Source organism: Hyla sarda, chromosome 12, assembly GCF_029499605.1.
Source record: "Hyla sarda isolate aHylSar1 chromosome 12, aHylSar1.hap1, whole genome shotgun sequence".
Taxonomy (NCBI): Eukaryota; Metazoa; Chordata; class Amphibia; order Anura; family Hylidae; genus Hyla; species Hyla sarda.
Window position 1 is genome coordinate 17,586,026 of NC_079200.1, and position 18,163 is coordinate 17,604,188.

The following is an 18,163-nucleotide window of genomic DNA, read 5'->3' on the forward strand; positions in this document are numbered from 1 at the left end:
CACTTCTTTCATTTTTCAGAGGCCTTTTCAAAAATGAAAGAAGCGATCTGATTGGTTGCTATGGGCAACTGCTCGACTTTTCCTCTGGACAGGTTTTGATCAATCTCCCCCTATAATGTCTACTTAGATGTCATGTGACTTGACTAGGCAGCCATTCATGGTGTGGTAGTGGGGTGTGATGAGGGCAGATGTTGTTACCCTAGGGGCAGGTGGCATTAACCCCTTGTATTCGTGACGCCAGGGCGTGGTTTAGTCTAAAACCACCCAAAGGTATACCGCTGGATCCTGGGCAAGGCACGGGGGGGGGGGGGCAATAAAGACTCCAACGCCAAGTTACAGACAATGGTGGCATTACTGAGGGTAGACAGATGGTAAAGTCTATACAGTTCAGCCAGGGCCCAAGGAGGTGACCAGTGATGCAGAGATCTTAAGGGCTTGCTGGGACTTGTAGTAGGACTGGACAATTGAATGCAGACAACGCTGACTTGACAGGTGACAGGGACTGACTTGACTCATAAAGCTGTGACTTTATCTTACCTGACTTGATGGCGGCTGCAGGACTGGACTTTGAGGTCTCCAACACTCTGGACACACACACTAGACAAGACTGCACTGGACCTCAGCAGAAGAGAGAGAAGCTCCACCCAGGGCTTATATGGGGGAGACTAGCAGGGAGCCCATAGGTCAGTCTTGGGGTCACCTGGTCACTGGTACCTCCTGGGTAACTATCACATGACATAACTCTTAAAGATACAACACATTTTATAATACAATACATTGCAGAACATATGTACAGGGGGGAAACAGATGCCAGGGGCCCTGGGGACACTAAAGATGGCTGCCTGACAGGACAGCAAGGGTACGGGGTAACATCTCCCGTACTGGGCCACCACAATAGCATGGCCCTGTACCATGTCATGGTTGACCCCCATGGTTATATGACATGGTGTCGGATGAAGCTTTGGCAGGCAGAGATTAAAAAAACTTCTTCGCTGTGAATAACCACTGCTACTAACTCCAATACTTTATCAGCCCCAAAAAATTATTCATACGTAATAAATAAATACCTAATAAACTAAGGGTTTTACTCAGGGCTCGAGTCCTGCAGGAACGCACAGGAACGGCGTTCCTTTGCTTTTTCCACAGGAGGAACGCCATCCATGTTACATTAGTCCTGCAGGACCGACCTCTCTGTTCTTACCCTCCCTCCGTCTCCTCCCCCGACCTGTACTGCTAGATTCTGGAGATGTAGGACCTGTGATGATGTCACCATCACATGTTGGGGGCGGAGCTTAGCTGTGGAGGAGAGGAGAGATTGTGGCTGAAGGACCTGTGTGATGCTGTGGAGGAGGCGGGGCTGAGCTGGAGGAGAGGTCACATGTCAGCCCAGTAAGGTAATTACATGGAAAGAGATTTGTTACAGTGTGTCACCCCAGTATTAAGGTGATTACATGAGGAGGAGGTTTGTTACAGTGTGTCACCCCAGTAATAAGGAGATTAGATGCGGAGGAGGTTTGTTACAGTGTGTCACCCCAGTAGAAAGGAGATTACATGAGGAGGAGGTTTGTTACAGTGTGTCACCCCAGTACTAAGGAGATTACATGAGGAGGAGGTTTGTTACAGTGTGTCACCCAAGTAGTAAGGAGATTACATGAGGAGGAGGTTTGTTACAGTGTGTCACCCCAGCAGTAAGGTGATTACATGAGGAGGAGGTTTGTTACAGTGTGTCACCCCAGCAGTAAGGTGATTACATGAGGAGGAGGTTTGTTACAGTGTGTCACCCCAATTCTAAGAAGATTACATGAGGAGGTTTGTTACAATGTGTCACCCCAATTCTAAGAAGATTACATGAGGAGGAGGTTTGTTACAGTGTGTCACCCCAGTAGTAAGGATATTACATGAGGAGGAGGTTTGTTGCAGTGTGTCACCCCAGTAGTAAGGAGATTACATGAGGAGGAGGTTTGTTGCAGTGTGTCACCCCAGTAGTAAGGAGATTACATGAGGAGGAGGTTTGTTGCAGTGTGTCATCCCAATAGTAAGGTAATTACATGAGGAGGAGGTTTGTTACAGTGTGTCACCCCAGTAGTAAGGAGATTACATGAGGAGGAGGTTTGTTGCAGTATGTCACCCCAGTAGTAAGGTAATTACATGAGGAGGAGGTTTGTTACAGTGTGTCACCCCAGTAGTAAGGAGATTACATGAGGAGGAGGTTTGTTGCAGTGTGTCGCCCCAGTAGTAAGGTAATTACATGAGGAGGGGGTTTGTTACAGTGTGTCACCCCAGTAGTAAGGAGATTACATGAGGAGGAGGTTTGTTGCAGTGTGTCGCCCCAGTAGTAAGGTAATTACATGAGGAGGAGGTTTGTTACAGTGTGTCACCCCAGTAGTAAGAAGATTACATGAGGAGGAGGTTTGTTACAGTGTGTCACCCCAATTCTAAGAAGATTACATGAGGAGGTTTGTTACAATGTGTCACCCCAATTCTAAGAAGATTACATGAGGAGGAGGTTTGTTACAGTGTGTCACCCCAGTAGTAAGGATATTACATGAGGAGGAGGTTTGTTGCAGTGTGTCACCCCAGTAGTAAGGAGATTACATGAGGAGGAGGTTTGTTGCAGTGTGTCACCCCAGTAGTAAGGAGATTACATGAGGAGGAGGTTTGTTGCAGTGTGTCATCCCAATAGTATGGTAATTACATGAGGAGGAGGTTTGTTACAGTGTGTCACCCCAGTAGTAAGGAGATTACATGAGGAGGAGGTTTGTTGCAGTGTGTCACCCCAGTAGTAAGGTAATTACATGAGGAGGAGGTTTGTTACAGTGTGTCACCCCAGTAGTAAGGAGATTACATGAGGAGGAGGTTTGTTGCAGTGTGTCGCCCCAGTAGTAAGGTAATTACATGAGGAGGGGGTTTGTTACAGTGTGTCACCCCAGTAGTAAGGAGATTACATGAGGAGGAGGTTTGTTGCAGTGTGTCGCCCCAGTAGTAAGGAGATTACATGGGGAGGAGGTTTGTTACAGTGTGTCACCCCAGTAGTAAGGTAATTACATGAGGAGGAGGTTTGTTACAGTGTGTCACCCCAGTAGTAAGAAGATTACATGAGGAGGAGGTTTGTTACAGTGTGTCACCCCAATTCTAAGATAATTACATGAGGAGGGGGTTTGTTACAGTGTGTCACCTCAGTAGTAAGGAGATTACATGAGGAGGTTTCTTACAGTGTGTTATCATGATGATAAGGACATAAGGAGGTTTTTGTTACAGTGTATTATCAGAATGATAGAACATTGGGGGAGATATATAAAGACCTGTGCAGCGGAAAAGTGGAGCAGTTGCCCATAGCAACCAATCAGATCGCTGCTTTCATTTTCAGAGGCCTTTTAAAAAAATAAAGAAGCAATCTGATTGGTTGCTATGGGCAATTGGTCAACTTATCCTCTGCACAGGTTTTACTAAATCTCCCCCATTGGATGTAAATATACATCTTGGTGCCCTGGTACTTAAAGGGGTACTCCGCCCCTAGACATCTTATCCTCTATGCAAAGGATATGGGAGAAGATGTCTGATCGCGGGGGTCCTGTCGCTGGGGACCCCCGTGATCTCGGCTGTGGCACCCCGCTGTCATCACTGCACAGAGCAAACTCGCTCTGTGCGTAATGACTGGCGATACAGGGGCCGGAGTATCATGACTTCACGGCTTTGTTCCTTGTGATGTCACGGCCCGTCCCCCACTGTATTAGAAATCTTGGGTGAGTTCCTACACTTTTTTTTCCAGGACTTGACCCCTGGTTTTACTTAATGGAGTTTTCTAAGGGAAAGTTATTAATGGCCTATTCACAGGATAGGCCATCAATAGGTGATCAGGTGGTGGCAATGCCCAGACCCCCCAGTGTCAACTCCTTGGGCCAATCATGGCAGAAATGTATGGGGGCTGGAAGGTTTGGCTCTGTATATTGTGGTAGGGGTGGCACTGGGCTCCCAATGAAGTTAGTGGGAGCTACTCTACAATAACAAGTTTCAAAAAATGCCCCAGGGGGGCCCACAAATCCTGTTCCCAGAATCACCTTTTTACAACCCCACCCTAAACAAAATAATAATTCTGAGTGCGGGCAGCACTGACTGAATCAGTTGGCCCTAGGACCCCGCAGACATTGCCGTCCCCAAAGACGCAGCAGAGATCCACCAGAAGATTGAACAAATTCAACGTTCTGGTGGAATTTTTTCAGGAGATTTTTGAACGTCCGCCCCGAAAACTCAATCCCAGCAATGGGACACTGCTGCACCAGAATTTCCGAGTGGAGTTTCAAAACGGAATTCCGCTCAGAAATTCCTTTGTGTGAACATAGGGGGAGATTTGTCGAAACCTGTGTAGAGAAAAAGTGGATTAGTTGCCCATAGCAACCCATCAGATCGCTTCTTTCATTTTTCACAGGCCTCATCAAAAATAAAAGAAGCGATCTGATTGGTTGCTATGGGCAACTGCACCACTCTTCCTCTGCACAGGTTTTCATAAATCTCCCCCATAGAGTCTAAGTCCAGAGCTGCTCTCTTGCCCGATCTGCACAGATCAGTACAAAGAGATGCAGCTGACCCTGGGAGGTTCAGTTTAAGGGGAACTCCAGAATAGAAAAATTGTCCTCCATACTGCCAGCAGTAAAAAAAATAAAGAGGTACATATCTTCCTTCGCTCCGGTAACCCGCTCCGGTCTCCGCCGCGATCCTCTTCCTGGTTGCTGGTGGTCCGTGAGTCATACTGCACCTGCTGCCGGGGCCAATAACGTCACCCTGCCGCTCAGCCTATCGCCGGCCAAGTCAGGACTTCACTGCGGCTGGTGATTGGCTGAGCGCAGTATGACTCGCCGACCACGGGCAACCAGGAAGAGGATTGCGGTAGAGACCGGAGTCGGTTACCGGAGGCCCCGGGGGAGCGAAGGAAGGTATGTACATCTATTTTTTTTTACTGCCGGCAGTATTGAGGACAAATTTTCTATTCTGGAGTTCTTCTTTAAGGAGGTAACTGTACAACAACCAGCAAGTTCTGTGCATGAGTCCCAGTAATCAGAAAGAGGCTCGTGCACAGAACTTGCTGGGCGTCATATGGTTTCTGCTATCATGTCATATTTCAGACAATTATGGGTCACACTAACAGAATCCCATTCATTTTGCAAACTGTATATTCTGAACTTGTATATTCTGGATCGCAGATTAACACATACACCCCGCTCAGACGTGCAGTTTCCACATTGAAAATTTGCAATATTTTTTGTTAAATCCTCATTCAAACACGACAAATATGAGGAAATGCTGCAGATTATTCTTATGTAGAACAAAGGGTGTATTCTGCACCAAAGAAAGACTTCTGTACAACAATAATTAAAGGAATTCAGCTTGCTCCCCCCACACTAACCAGTGGTACTGGCTGGTAGTGCGGGGGGCGCTGATCAGTTTGATGCTGGATCCGCCTGGATCCGCCGCGCCGTTCGCCCGAAATCTCCCATTTTCTGTATATGTTAATTAGGTGCTGGCATAGGCAGCATAACTGGCACTGTGACGTCAGCGCTGCTCGCCCGCAGCACCGCCCAGCACATCAATATTCCTCCCATCCCTCCGCCTCTCCTTCTCCCCGCTCTGTCATGAAGAGGGAGGGGAGGAATATTGATGAGCTGGGCGGTGCTGTGGTCGAGCGGCGCTGACGTCAGAGTGCCAGTTATGCCGCCTATGCCAGTTAGCACCTAATTAGCATATACAGAAAATGGAAGATTTCGGCTGAACGGCGGGACGGATCCGGGCACAGTAGGCATCATACTGATCAGCGTCCCCCGCACTACCAGCCAGTACCGCTGACAGCAAACGAACAGTTTTCCTTTAAAGGGGTACTCCACCCCTAGACATCTTATCCCCTATCCAAAGGATAGGGTATAAGATGTCTGATCTCGGTGGTTCTGCCGCTGGGGACTGAGGGGACGGGGCGTGCCGTCACACGGGGACGGAGTCATGACGTCACGGACTTCCGTTCCCATGGTCGCGACCCAGACCCTCCAGCGCTTCCGGACAAGAAACAGGTGGGTGACGCATGCTATATTGCGGAGTTCCCCAGCGGTGGGACCCCCGCGATCTGACCTTTTATCCTATCCAGGCAATGTATTCTCAGAAATATTGTGTATCAGTGTTTACAGAAGATGTTTGTAATTTCTCAAATAATTACATTTCTAGGCGGTTGCCCCAATACGCCTCCCAGCTGGGCTGGAGAGTCTTTGTCCTCCTGCTGTCTGTATGTTTCCTTTAGGATCTTTAACGATGAGAGATTCTTATCAATGCGAAATTACAAACCCTAATGTATAGTTCAGTCATTTGAAGCTATTAAGCTTGTCGGTCCGTGACGAATATTTCCTCTTCTAGATAACCATGTTTATTTTTTTTGAAAACTCTCAAATTCTCGTGTGTATGTTTTTGTTCCTGTTTTTTTTTTTTTTCATTCATCTGCTCCTTATTTGTACGGTCATTACATTGGACCAGGTGGATTTGATTATATTAGAAATCAAATTTGTCATTTTAAAAAGGCCTCTAAAGCTTAAAACCTGGCATGCTGTGGAGGCTACACTGGATTTTCTTTAGCTTATTCTGGAAACGTTTCAGAGGGTGCATTAAAGGGGTACTCCACTGAAAAACATTTTTTCTCCAGAGGAAATTGTATTTATTTCTGTAATTCTTTTCTGTCTGAAGACAGTGCTCTCTGCTGACACCTCTGTCCATATCAGGAACTGTCCAGAGTACAAGCAAATCCCTATAGCAAACCTCTCCTGCTCTGGACAGTTCCTGATATGAACAGAGGTGGAAGCAGAGAGCACTGTGGTCGGACATAGTGTTATATAGAGGACATCGGCCCACATTTATCATTGTAGGTGTAAGTGAAGCATTTATCATTGTAGGTGTAAGTGAAGCATTTATCATTGTAGGTGTAAGTGAAGCATTTATCATTGTAGGTGTAAGTGAAGCATTTATCATTGTAGGTGTAAGTGAAGCATTTTTTTTTACACCTTTTTTTGTCTGCTGTAATGTGTAGGAGCACCAAATTTATTAAATGGTCACAGAGGATTTGATACATTTTGTGCAGGTCACATTTTCTGAAATTTCACTCTTCACATACACCAAAAAGCTAAGCTAAGTCTGGGCTGGTGTCGTTTTAGAGACTTATCAGTGGCTTTGCGCCTTTTTTGCTCCTTTTCAAAAAAAAGGTGCAGTTGATAAAACTGTGGTGTCCCGGTACCATGTTGCATACCGTACCTAGTGTAGAGGTCCCCAAAGTCAGAGTAACTACGTTCAGGTAGGGTTCCTCAGGTGGGACAGCCCCTAGTTGCCTCTCCTCTACTCTAATCCTCTAATGTTAATACCTGCATAAATATCTGATAAGAATGTATATTTAAATAATGTATAGTACTTACCTTGTTTAGCGTCGCAGGACCTTCGGTCATGTGACCATGTTAATATCCTTTATGGTATGTTGGAGGACCTTAGGAGGTCTTTGGGTCACATGTTACCCACAATCCTTTGTAATGGTGATTGACACAGGTATTGGACCAATTAGCACTAGTCCAGCCCCTGCCCATATAAGGGAGCTGTAGCCAGGGCTGCCATCAGGGGGGTACAACCCATACACCTGTATGGGGCCCGGAGCTTCAGGGGCCCGGACGTCCCTGGACCTTTTTTTTTTTAATTGGCCTGTCAGTGAGTGACTGCGACTGTCACTCACTGACCACTGGGCACCCCCCAGGACTATGACTGGGACTCATAGTCCGGGGGGCCCGCACATTTCTTTTAAAATTACCTTTTATTAGGGCGCAGGCCCCTTAAGATACAGGTCAGGGGCCGGACAGGTCAGGAGCTGATTGGAGTAGAGACGTCACGTGCCCCGCGATGGCATGCACTTGAGGTCTACTTCAGTCACCTGGCCTGTCCCTGCCTACGTCCCCATGCGATCTCCAGCATCCAGTGACAGGACTAGGAGCAGCAGCCTCACGCCGCATCCGATCCCCGGCAGGGTAAGAAAACTGGCGCGCGGGGGGCCCTGGGGCATGGAGGGGGGCGTATAGTGGTTAGAGGACTACAAGGGTGATAAGAGGTGCAGGGGAGGGGTGTTATGGGGGTCATAAGAGGTGCAAGGATGATAAGAGGTGCGGGGGGTGGTGTTATGGGGGTCATAAGAGGTGCAGGGGGTGTTATGGGGTTCATAAGAGGTACAGGGGTGTTATTGGGGTCATAAGAGGTGCAGGGGGGTGTTATGGGGGTCATAAGAGGTACAGGGGTGTTATGGGGGTCATAAGAGGTGCAGGGGGTGTTATGGGGGTCATAAGAGGTACAGGGGTGTTATGGGGGTCATAAGAGGTGCAGGGGGGTGTTATGGGGGTGATAAGAGGTGCAGGGGTGTTATTGGGGTCATAAGAGGTGCAGGGATGTTATGGGGGTCATAACAGGTACAGGGGGTGTTATGGGGTCATAAGAGGTGCGGGGGTGGGGGTGTTATGGGGGTCATAAGAGGTGCAGGGGGTGGAGTTATGGGGGTCATAAGAGGTGCATGGGGGTGTTATGGGGGTCATAAGAGGTGCATGGGGTGTTATGGGGGTCATAAGAGGTGCAGGGGGGTGTTATGGAGGTCATAAGAGGTGCATGGGGGTGTTATGGGGGTCATAAGAGGTGCAGGGGGGTGTTATGGGGGTCATAAGAGGTGCAGGGGGTGTTATGGGGGTCATAAGAGGTGCGTTATGGGGGTCATAAGAGGTGCAGGCATGTTATGGGGGTGTTATAGTAGTGATGAGGAGAGGTGCGAGGGGGGGTTATAGTAATGATGAGGAGAAGTGCTGGGGGGGTTACAGTAGTGATGAGGAGAGGTGCTGGGGGGGTTATAGTAGTGATGAGGAGAGGTGCTGGGGGGGTTATAGTAGTGATGAGGAGAGGTGCTGGGGGGGTATAGTAGTGATGAGGAGAGGTGCTGGGGGGGTTATTGTAGTGATGAGGAGAGGTGCTGGGGGGGTTATAGTATTGATGAGGAGAGGTGCTGGGGGTTATAGTAGTGATGAGGAGAGGTGCTGGGGGGGTTATAGTAGTGATGTGGAGAGGTGCTGGGGGGGTTATAGTAGTGATGAGGAGAGGTGCTGGGGGGTTATAGTAGTGATGAGGAGAGGTGCTGGCGGGGGGGTTATAGTTGTGATGAGGAGAGGTGCTGGGGGGTTATAGTAGTGATGAGGAGAGGTGCTGGGGGGGTTACAGTAGTGATGAGGAGAGGTGCTGGGGGGGTTATAGTAGTGATGTGGAGAGGTGCTGGGGGGGTTATAGTAGTGATGAGGAGAGGTGCTGGGGGGTTATAGTAGTGATGAGGAGAGGTGCTGGCGGGGGGGTTATAGTTGTGATGAGGAGAGGTGCTGGGGGGTTATAGTAGTGATGAGGAGAGGTGCTGGGGGGGTTACAGTAGTGATGAGGAGAGGTGCGGGGGGGGGGTTATAGTAGTCATGTGGAGAGGTGCTGGGGGGTTATAGTAGTGATGAGGAGAGGTGCTGGGGGGGTTATAGTAGTGATGAGGAGAGGTGCTGAGGGGGTTATAGTAGTGATGAGGAGCGGTGCTGGGGGGGTTATAGTAGTGATGAGGAGAGGTGCTGGGGGGGTTATAGTAGTGATGAGGAGAGGTGCGGGGGGGGTATAGTAGTGATGAGGAGAGGTTTGGTGGGGGTTATGGGGGTGATGAGGAGTGATGAGGACACAGAGGATAAGAGGGGGTGTATATGTGATGTGTATGCATGTGTGGCAGCATTATATTCAGTGGATACAGTGTGTGGCAGTATTATATTCAGGGTACAGTGTGTGGCAGTATTTTATTTAGGGTACAGTGTGTGGCAGTATTATATTTAGTGGGTACAGTGTATGGCAGTATTATATTCAGGGTATAGTGTGGGGCAGTATTTTATTTAGGGTACAGTGTGTGGCGGAAATGGCAGTATTTTATTTAGGGTACAGTGGGGGGGGGGGGGGCAGGGGGATGGGTAGGGAGCCCCGAGGAAATTTTTTGCATTGGGGCCCTGTGGTTTCTAGCTAGACCTATGGGGGCAACTATTAACAGAGGGGCCTACCACAACTATATGGAGCCCCTATATAGTTTGGGTAGGCCCCTCTGTTAATAGTTGCTTCCATATAGTTTGGGTAGGCCCCTCTGTTAATAGTTGCTTCCATATAGTTTGGATAGGCCCCTCTGTTAAAGGAGTAGTCTGGTGAAAAATAACTTATCCCCTATCCAAGGATATGGGATAAGTTATCGATCGCAGGGGGGGGGTGCAAGTGCTGGGGCCCCCCTTGCGGGGCCCTGGCAGTTTGCTGGAAGCTGACGTCTGTACCCCACAGGAAGCCGCAGCCAGCACACCCCCTCAATGTATCTCTATGGGGTACATGGAGGGGCGTGTCGGCCGACGCTCCGTGTGGGGTACGGCATGCCCCTCTTCCAGCTGTGCAGGAGATAGCGGGGAGTCCTGTTATCTATAACTTATCCCCTATCCTTGGATAGGGGACAAGTTATTTTTTACCAGACAACTCCTTTAATAGCACAGTGTTATATAACACCACACTCTGCTCTAATCTAATTAGAAATATATAATTAGAAAATAAAATAATATTGGGGGCAGGCCACGGGGGGGGGGGGGGGGGTTGGGTGCAGGTATTGAGCTGTGTGAGGGGCCCCGAAATTTCTGATGGCAGCCCTGGCTGTAGCCAATTATCGCTCTCTTGGGTTGCTGCTCTCGTGGATGCCGGACTAGCAGGACGGATCTGCGCAACTTGCAAAGATACGCTAGGCCTGAAAACCTACCGGCCTCAACTGAACTAAGACCGTGAGTTCTAAACTAGCGTGACTACTGGACCGCAACTAAATCCCCTAAATCCTGTGGAACAGCGCATAATACCTTAAAGACTCTAAATTGTCAATCTCCAAAGAAAGCAGTTGTATGTATAGAGACTGTTCCGTTTATGAAGCTTGCAGAAAATCTTCAGTAAAAGTTATACCTGTTTCAGAAAACTCTCCGGTTGTGGCCATTCTATTATTATATACCTCCCTATCGCTCTTGGGAAGGGTGGTGTTAGGACAAGCATTACTGAGGAGCCCTTACCCTGGTGTCACGAATAGCAAGGGTTAACAAGCACCCTTTAATCACTGCACAGCTACACTCCCCATACCCTACTCCCCCAGGCTATCACAAAACCCTTCTATATCATGTGTATTGCCAAAATCAGTGGATTGCAACTCAAAATCAGCAGAAATGTGTAAACAAAAAGGGACAAAAAAAGGCGCAAAAAACTCAGCTTGCTCCTTTTTTGCCCCTTTTTAGACACAAAAAACAGTCTAGAGACAATGATCAATGATAAATGTGGGCCATAGTGTTATATAGAGGGGAAAGGTTTGTGCAGTAATATCAGGCAGTATTACTTTACTGAGAGAGTAGTGGATGCATGGAATAGCCTTCCTGTAGAAGTGGTAGCTGCAAATCCAATGAAGGAGTTTAAGCATGGATGGGATAGGCATAAGGCTATCCTTCATATAAGATAGGGATAGGCATAAGGCTATCCTTCATATAAGATAGGGATAGGCATAAGACTATCCTTCATATAAAATAGAGATAGGTATAAGGCTATCCTTCATATAAGATAGGGATAGGTATAAGGCTATCCTTCATATAAGATAGGGATCGGCATAAGGCTATCCTTCATATAAGATAGTGATAGGCATAAGGCTATCCTTTGTATAAGATAGGAACAGACATAAGGCTATCCTTCATATAAGATAGGGATAGGCATAAGGCTATCATTCATATAAGATACGGATAGGCATAAGGCTATCCTTCATATAAGATACGGATAGACATATGGCTATTCTTCATATAAGATAGGGATAGGTATAAGGCTATTCTTCATATAAGATAGGGATAGGGATAAGCATAAGGCTATCCTTCAAATAAGGTAGGGCCTGGGACTATTCATAGTATTCAGAATATTGGGCAGATTAGATAGGCAGAATGGTTCTTATCTTATGGTTCTTAAAGGAAAATAGTCACCCGTTCACCTGCACTATAACCCAATACAACAGCTTATAGTGCGGGTGAACAGGAGACCGATGCGAGGTCTTGGACTGCTATACCTCTAGTCCGGAGCCCCGATCCTCCAAAGACCCCCCTCTTCCAGCGCTGACTTGCGCTTTGAGGCTTGCCCGCCGGCTAGATTTAAACATTCATCAGCATTGGTCACGTGAGCGCTCATTAGGCATGAGCACTCACGTGACCAGCGCTTATTAATATTAAAATCAAGTCGGCGGGCAAGCCTCAAAGCGCAAGTCAGCGCTGGAAGAGGGGGGTCTTTGGAGGATCGGGGCTCCGGACTAGAGGTATAGCAGTCCAAGACCTCGCATCGGTCTCCTGTTCACCCGCACTATAAGACGGTGTATCAGGTTATAGTGTGGGGGAACGTTTTCCTTTAACATTCTATGTTTCTGTTAAACATATCAATAGACCCCCCCCCCCCCCTTATATTCTGGCCTCCATTCTGGTCGTATCCATTAGGGTTTGCCATATAGATTGGCGTAGAATTCTGCACTATTACATTGAGCTAGATCCAGTAAACATATACCACAAAGTCCCCCAATGTATACCTATAATAAACTCTGAGAAACAATGAGAGATTAACCCCAGATTCTCTAGTGTGTATATGACTCTACAGCACTGTGAATAGACAGCTCAGAGGCGGAGCTTGTAGCTTCTGGGCCCCCATGCAAAATCTGCAACAGGGCCCCATGTGCCGATCATAATGCTAGTCTCTTATGGGGAAGATGCGCCTTGGTGCCCCCTTAGGCCCCAGGGCCCCAGGGCGACTGCTACCTCTATAGCCACCCCTGGTGCAGCTGTACACCTTGTGAGATCCCCATAGGGGCTCTGCATCCTGATCAGTGCACACGGTATCATTGTATGACCATCCACATAGTGTATGACAACAGGGTAACAAGAAGATAACAGCACTCCGCATGTAAAGCCCTTAAAGGGGTTGTGCGCTGCCCTGACTATCGGAGCTCCGCTCACAGCGTCTGGAAGTTCATTCCCACGAACGCTGTGTGCGGGCTTCCGTGTTCGCGGCCACCCTCGCGACGTCTCGCCTGCCCCCTTGTGACGTCTCGCCCGCCCCCTCGTGACGTCTCGCCCGCCCCCTCAACGAAAGTCTATGGGAAGGGGGCGCGACCGCTGTCACGCCCCCTTCCCATAGACTTTGGTAGAGGGGGTGGGCGTGACGTCACGAGGGGCCGGGCGTGACATCACGCCCGGCAGCCGAGAACACGGAAGCCCGCACACAGCGTTCGGAGTAATGAACGTCCGGACGCTGTGAGCGGATCTCCGAAAATTAGGGCAGCGCACAACCCCTTTAAAGGGGTACTTCACCCCAACACATCTTATCCCCTATCCAAAGGATAGGGGATAAGATGTCTGATCGCAAGGGTCCCACCACTCTGTACCACTGCGATCTCCCTTCTGCGCCTGGCGTTCGTTTAGAGCGTCGGGTGCAGTGCCGGAGGCTCGTGACATCACAGTCACGCCCCACTTGTGATGTTACGGCTACACCCCCTCAATGCAGGTCCATGGGAGGAGGGGTGACGGCCGCCACGCCCCCTCCGATAGACTTGCATTGAGGGGGCGTGGCTATGACATCACGAGTGCGCTTAACCGTGACGTCACGAGCCTGCGCCCCCCATCGCCAGTCATCCGGCACGGAGCGAAGTTCGCTCCATGCACCGGATGTCTAAGGTGCCGCAGCCGAGATTGCGGGGGTCCCCAGTGGCAGGACCCCAGCGATCAGACATCTTATCACCTATCCTTTGGATAGGGGGTTAAAATGTCTAGGGGCGGAGTACCCCTTTAAAGGGGTACTCTGGTGGAAAACTTTTTCTTTTTTTAAATCAACTGGTGCCAGAAAGTTAAACAGATTTGTAAATGACTCCTATTAAAAAAAATCTTAATCCTTCCAGTACTTATTAGCTGCTGAATACTACAAAGGAAATTCTTAGCTTTTTTTTTTTGGAACACAGAGCTCTCTGCTGACATCACGAGCACAGTGCTCTCTGCTGACATCTCTGTCCATTTTAGGAACTGTCCAGAGCAGCATATGTTTGCTATGGGGATTTTTTTCTCCTACTCTGGACAGTTCTTAAAATGGACAGAGATGTCAGCAGAGAGCACTGTGTTCCGAAAAGAAAAGAATTTCCTCTGTAGTATTCAGCAGCTAATAAGTACTGGAAGGATTAAGATTATTTTTTTTTTTTAATAGAAGTAATTTACAAATCTATTTAACTTTCTGGCACCAGTCGATTTAAAAGAAAAAAGTTTTCCACCGGAGTACCCCTTTAAGGTCCTATGCAACACAGGAAAGCAGCATTTGTGACGCATTTCCACCTTTTTTTACGTAGAATGATGTGATAACAATTGACTTTATTTTATTTTGCACATAATATGATTGACCATTTGGTAAAAGTCCCATGTGTATCGCTCTGTGTATACCTCTCTATGACCTACGCCACTTGCATTTCTGGTATAGCACATGGTAATAAAATAATCGGTAACGCCGGCGGTTGGTAGCTGCCGGTGTACAGCCTACACACCTCAGCCAAGCCACATGCTCGGTTGTATATAACAATATATAGAGCTCGCAGAGACGAGGTCAGCGGAGGCTGCGTGCGCTTACCCACAGCTCATTAGAACAGCACAGATACGGAGGGAACATCGAAACATCAGTGTGGCTGGTAAATATAATTATATTTGTACAGGTATAAACTTCTCCATTATAATTGACTTTGGACACATTGTCCAGCTATTTATGATACAGGACTTTCAGCACGGTTCATTAATATTCTGGACTATCAAATGCCGGATGGTGCTAACAACTCTTAAAGGGGTACTCCACTGCCCGAGCATTTGGAACTAGAGATGAGCGAACTTACAGTAAATTCGATTCGTCACAAACTTCTCGGCTCGGCAGTTGATGGCTTTTCCTGCATAAATTAGTTCAGCTTTCCGGTGCTCCCGTGGGCTGGAAAAGGTGGATACAGTCCTAGGAGACTCTTTCTTAGGACTGCTGAACTAACACCGGAAAGCTGAACTAATTTATGCAGGAAAAGTCAGCAACCGCCGAGCTGAGAAGTTCGTGATGAATCGAATTTACTGTAAGTTGGCTCATCTCTATTTGGAACATTTTGTTCCTAACGCTGGGTGCGGGCTGCAGGGGTCGCGTCACGGCCGCGCCCCCTCCCATAGACTTGCATTGAGGGGGCGTGGCCGTGACATCACGACCCCCGCAGCCCACACCCAGCGTTAGGAACAAAATGCTCTAAATGCCGGGGCAGTGGAGTACCTCTTTAAAGGGGTTATCCAGGAAAAATCTTGTTTTTCTACATATATATATATATATATATATATATATATATATATATATATTTATATATCAACTGGCTCCAGAAAGTTAAATATATTTGTAAATTACTTCTATTAAAAAAAAATCTTAATCCTTTCAGTACTTATGAGCTGCTGAAGTTGAGTTGTTATTTTCTGTCTAAGGGCTCTCTGATGACACGTGTCTCGGGAGCCGCCCAGTTTAGAAGCAAATCCCCAGAGCAAACCTCTTCTACTCTGTGCAGTTCCCGAGACAAGCAGAGATGTCAGCAGAGAGCACTGTTGCCAGACAGAAAACAACAACTCAACTTCAGCAGCTGATAATTATTGAAAGGATTAAGATTTTTTTATAGAAGTCATTTACAAATCTGTTTAACTTTCTGGATCCAGTTGATATAAAATAAAAAATAAAAAAAAATCCTGGAATACCCCTTTAAATCCATTACCTATATATGCATGCAGTAGTGTGTTCATCATATATTTTATATATGTTTTATATTGTTATATTTGGTGTTAATCCTACTACAAGGGCCCCGTGAAAGGCTAGGCAAACATTGTATTATATTTTATATACTATTTTAATAAAATTCCATATGTTATTGAAGCACGGTCTCTTTAAAAAGGTACTCCGGTGGAAAACATTATTTATTTTTTTTAAATCAACTGGTGCCAGAAATTTAAACAGATTTGTAAATTACTTCTATTAAAAAAATCTTTACCCTTTTAGTACTTTTTAGCAGCTGTATGCTACAGAGGAAATTCTTTTTTTGAATTTCTTTTTTTGTCTTGTCCACAGTGCTCTCTGCTGACACCTGATGTCCATATCAGGAACTGTCCAGAGCAGGAGAAAATCCCCACAGCAATCCCCACAGAGGTGTCTGCAGAGAGCACTGTGGATAAGACAAAAAAGAAATTCAAAAAGAAAAGAATTTCCTCTGTAACATACAGCTGCTAAAAAGTACTGGAAGGGTAAAGATTTTTTAATAGAAGTAATTTACAAATCTGTTTAACTTTGTGGCACCAGTTCATAAAAAAATAAAAATAAATAAAAGTTTTCCTCCGGAGTACCCCTTTAACTATTTGTCATGCACCAGTAACTACTGGAACTGTCCTTGAGGTTTGGGTTATTGTTATATATTCTTTAGTAATTTTTCAAACACCTAGGGTAGGTGTATACCCAAAATAACCTCGAACAGAATTAATTGTGAGCTTCCTCCTATGCACGCAGGCGGCAACAGATTCTAGCTCACCCCATAGGGGCCACATGCATGCACGGGCTGTCACTTTAAGGATCTTTGCACATCCCTGATCCCTGTCCTCCTCCAGTCGCTGCCAGGTACCACCTATATGACAGCACTCCTGCCTTCCTGTAGTGTCTGAGCAAAATTGTTTATCTTGACATCAAAGGTGTCTTTCTGTTCTCCTGACCTAACCTGTTACCTGTTGCAGCCTAATCCCTCTTAAAGGGGTTCTCCGGTGCTTAGACATCTTATCCCCTCCGCCCCGTGTGATGTGACACTCCGCCCCTCAATGCAAGTCTACAGGAGGGGGCGTGACAGCTATCACGCCCCCTCCCGTAGGCTTGCATTGAGGGGCGGAGCGTGACGTCACACGGGGGCGGAGGCATGACGTCACACGCCACCGGCCCGGTGGTTGCCTGTAATCAAACCCGGAGCAAACACGCTTCTGGGACTGATGACAGACGGGGTGCCGCGTGCAAGATCGCGGGGGTCCCAGCGGCGGGACTCCCGCGATCAGGCATCTTATCCCCTATCCTTTGGATAGGGGAAGAGATGTGTAAGCACCGGAGAACCCCTTTAACCTGTCTGCTTCTCCAGTGCAAGACCTGGATTGTCAACAATGTCTCTGTCTGCTGATGAAGCCTACTCCACCTGGCTGCATGTGAGCTCCTCAGCTCTGCTGTTCTAACAGCACCAGCTATGTTATACACCTAATCAGCTCTGCTTCATTTGAATATGTTGCTGCACTATACCACCACCAGCCCAACCTATACAGGACTACAAATAATTTATTATAGCACAAACACAAAATCATGTGAATGCATGTGATAAGATGGGACAACGCCGTCCCAGTCTGTGTCATTTAATAGTGCATAGTATGTGCTGATCACTCCCATTAGTCGCACTTCGTATAATTGCTCATGCTGCCTGTTTACGCTGCTTACCTTATTGTTTTTTTTTTTAGTGTTTCCAGCCCAGAAATATCGCTGTGTTTTTTTCCTCATTATAATAGTTTATTATCATTGCGGTTAGAACGAGAGTTGAATTTGTCAGTTATATATTGGTTATCCAACTATTGTGTAATTACTAGGTGGATAGAGAAGGTTCCTATAGGGAATCTGTCATCTAGATTCATTTCTTTTCTTTACTTATTAGATCCAATTACTAAAACATGTTGGTTCTTACTGATCGGTTTATATTATTATAATTTTTTTGGCACATTATTGAGGGGGCACCCTTATTGCCTGTGCTTCTGCTTTACTCTGTTTCCTGTATTTAGAGAGATGCTTTACATCAGCTTCATGGACATAGAAAACAAAAGACTGAAGGGGACTCATTGACTTCTATTGGAGAGCTTTCTGGGCATGCTTTGTGACCTGTGCAGAGGTAATTGTCAAGGGAGGAGGAATACGGGAGCTGTGACCATCACCTAACTATATAATGGTGTCACCTTTCGCTGTAACACTACCTATG

The 18,163-nt window shown here is 47.0% G+C and overlaps 1 protein-coding gene and 1 long non-coding RNA gene across 3 annotated transcripts in view; one reads left to right on the plus strand and one right to left on the minus strand.

Moving 5' to 3' along the window:
• Nucleotides 1–18,163, minus strand: part of RAMP2 (receptor activity modifying protein 2) — an 86,437-nt gene that overhangs the window by 50,421 nt on the left and 17,853 nt on the right. The gene's annotated exons all lie outside the window — the stretch shown is intronic.
• Nucleotides 1,212–18,163, plus strand: part of LOC130296922 (uncharacterized) — a 49,626-nt gene continuing 32,674 nt past the window's right edge. Inside the window, exons 1-2 of one of the 2 annotated variants that reach the window (XR_008849343.1) lie at nt 1,212–1,394; nt 17,970–18,076. This is a non-coding gene — a long non-coding RNA (uncharacterized LOC130296922). Of the gene's footprint in view, nt 1,395–4,839; nt 4,932–17,969; nt 18,077–18,163 lie in introns of those variants that run through there. The other variant, XR_008849344.1, reaches the window with a different exon arrangement.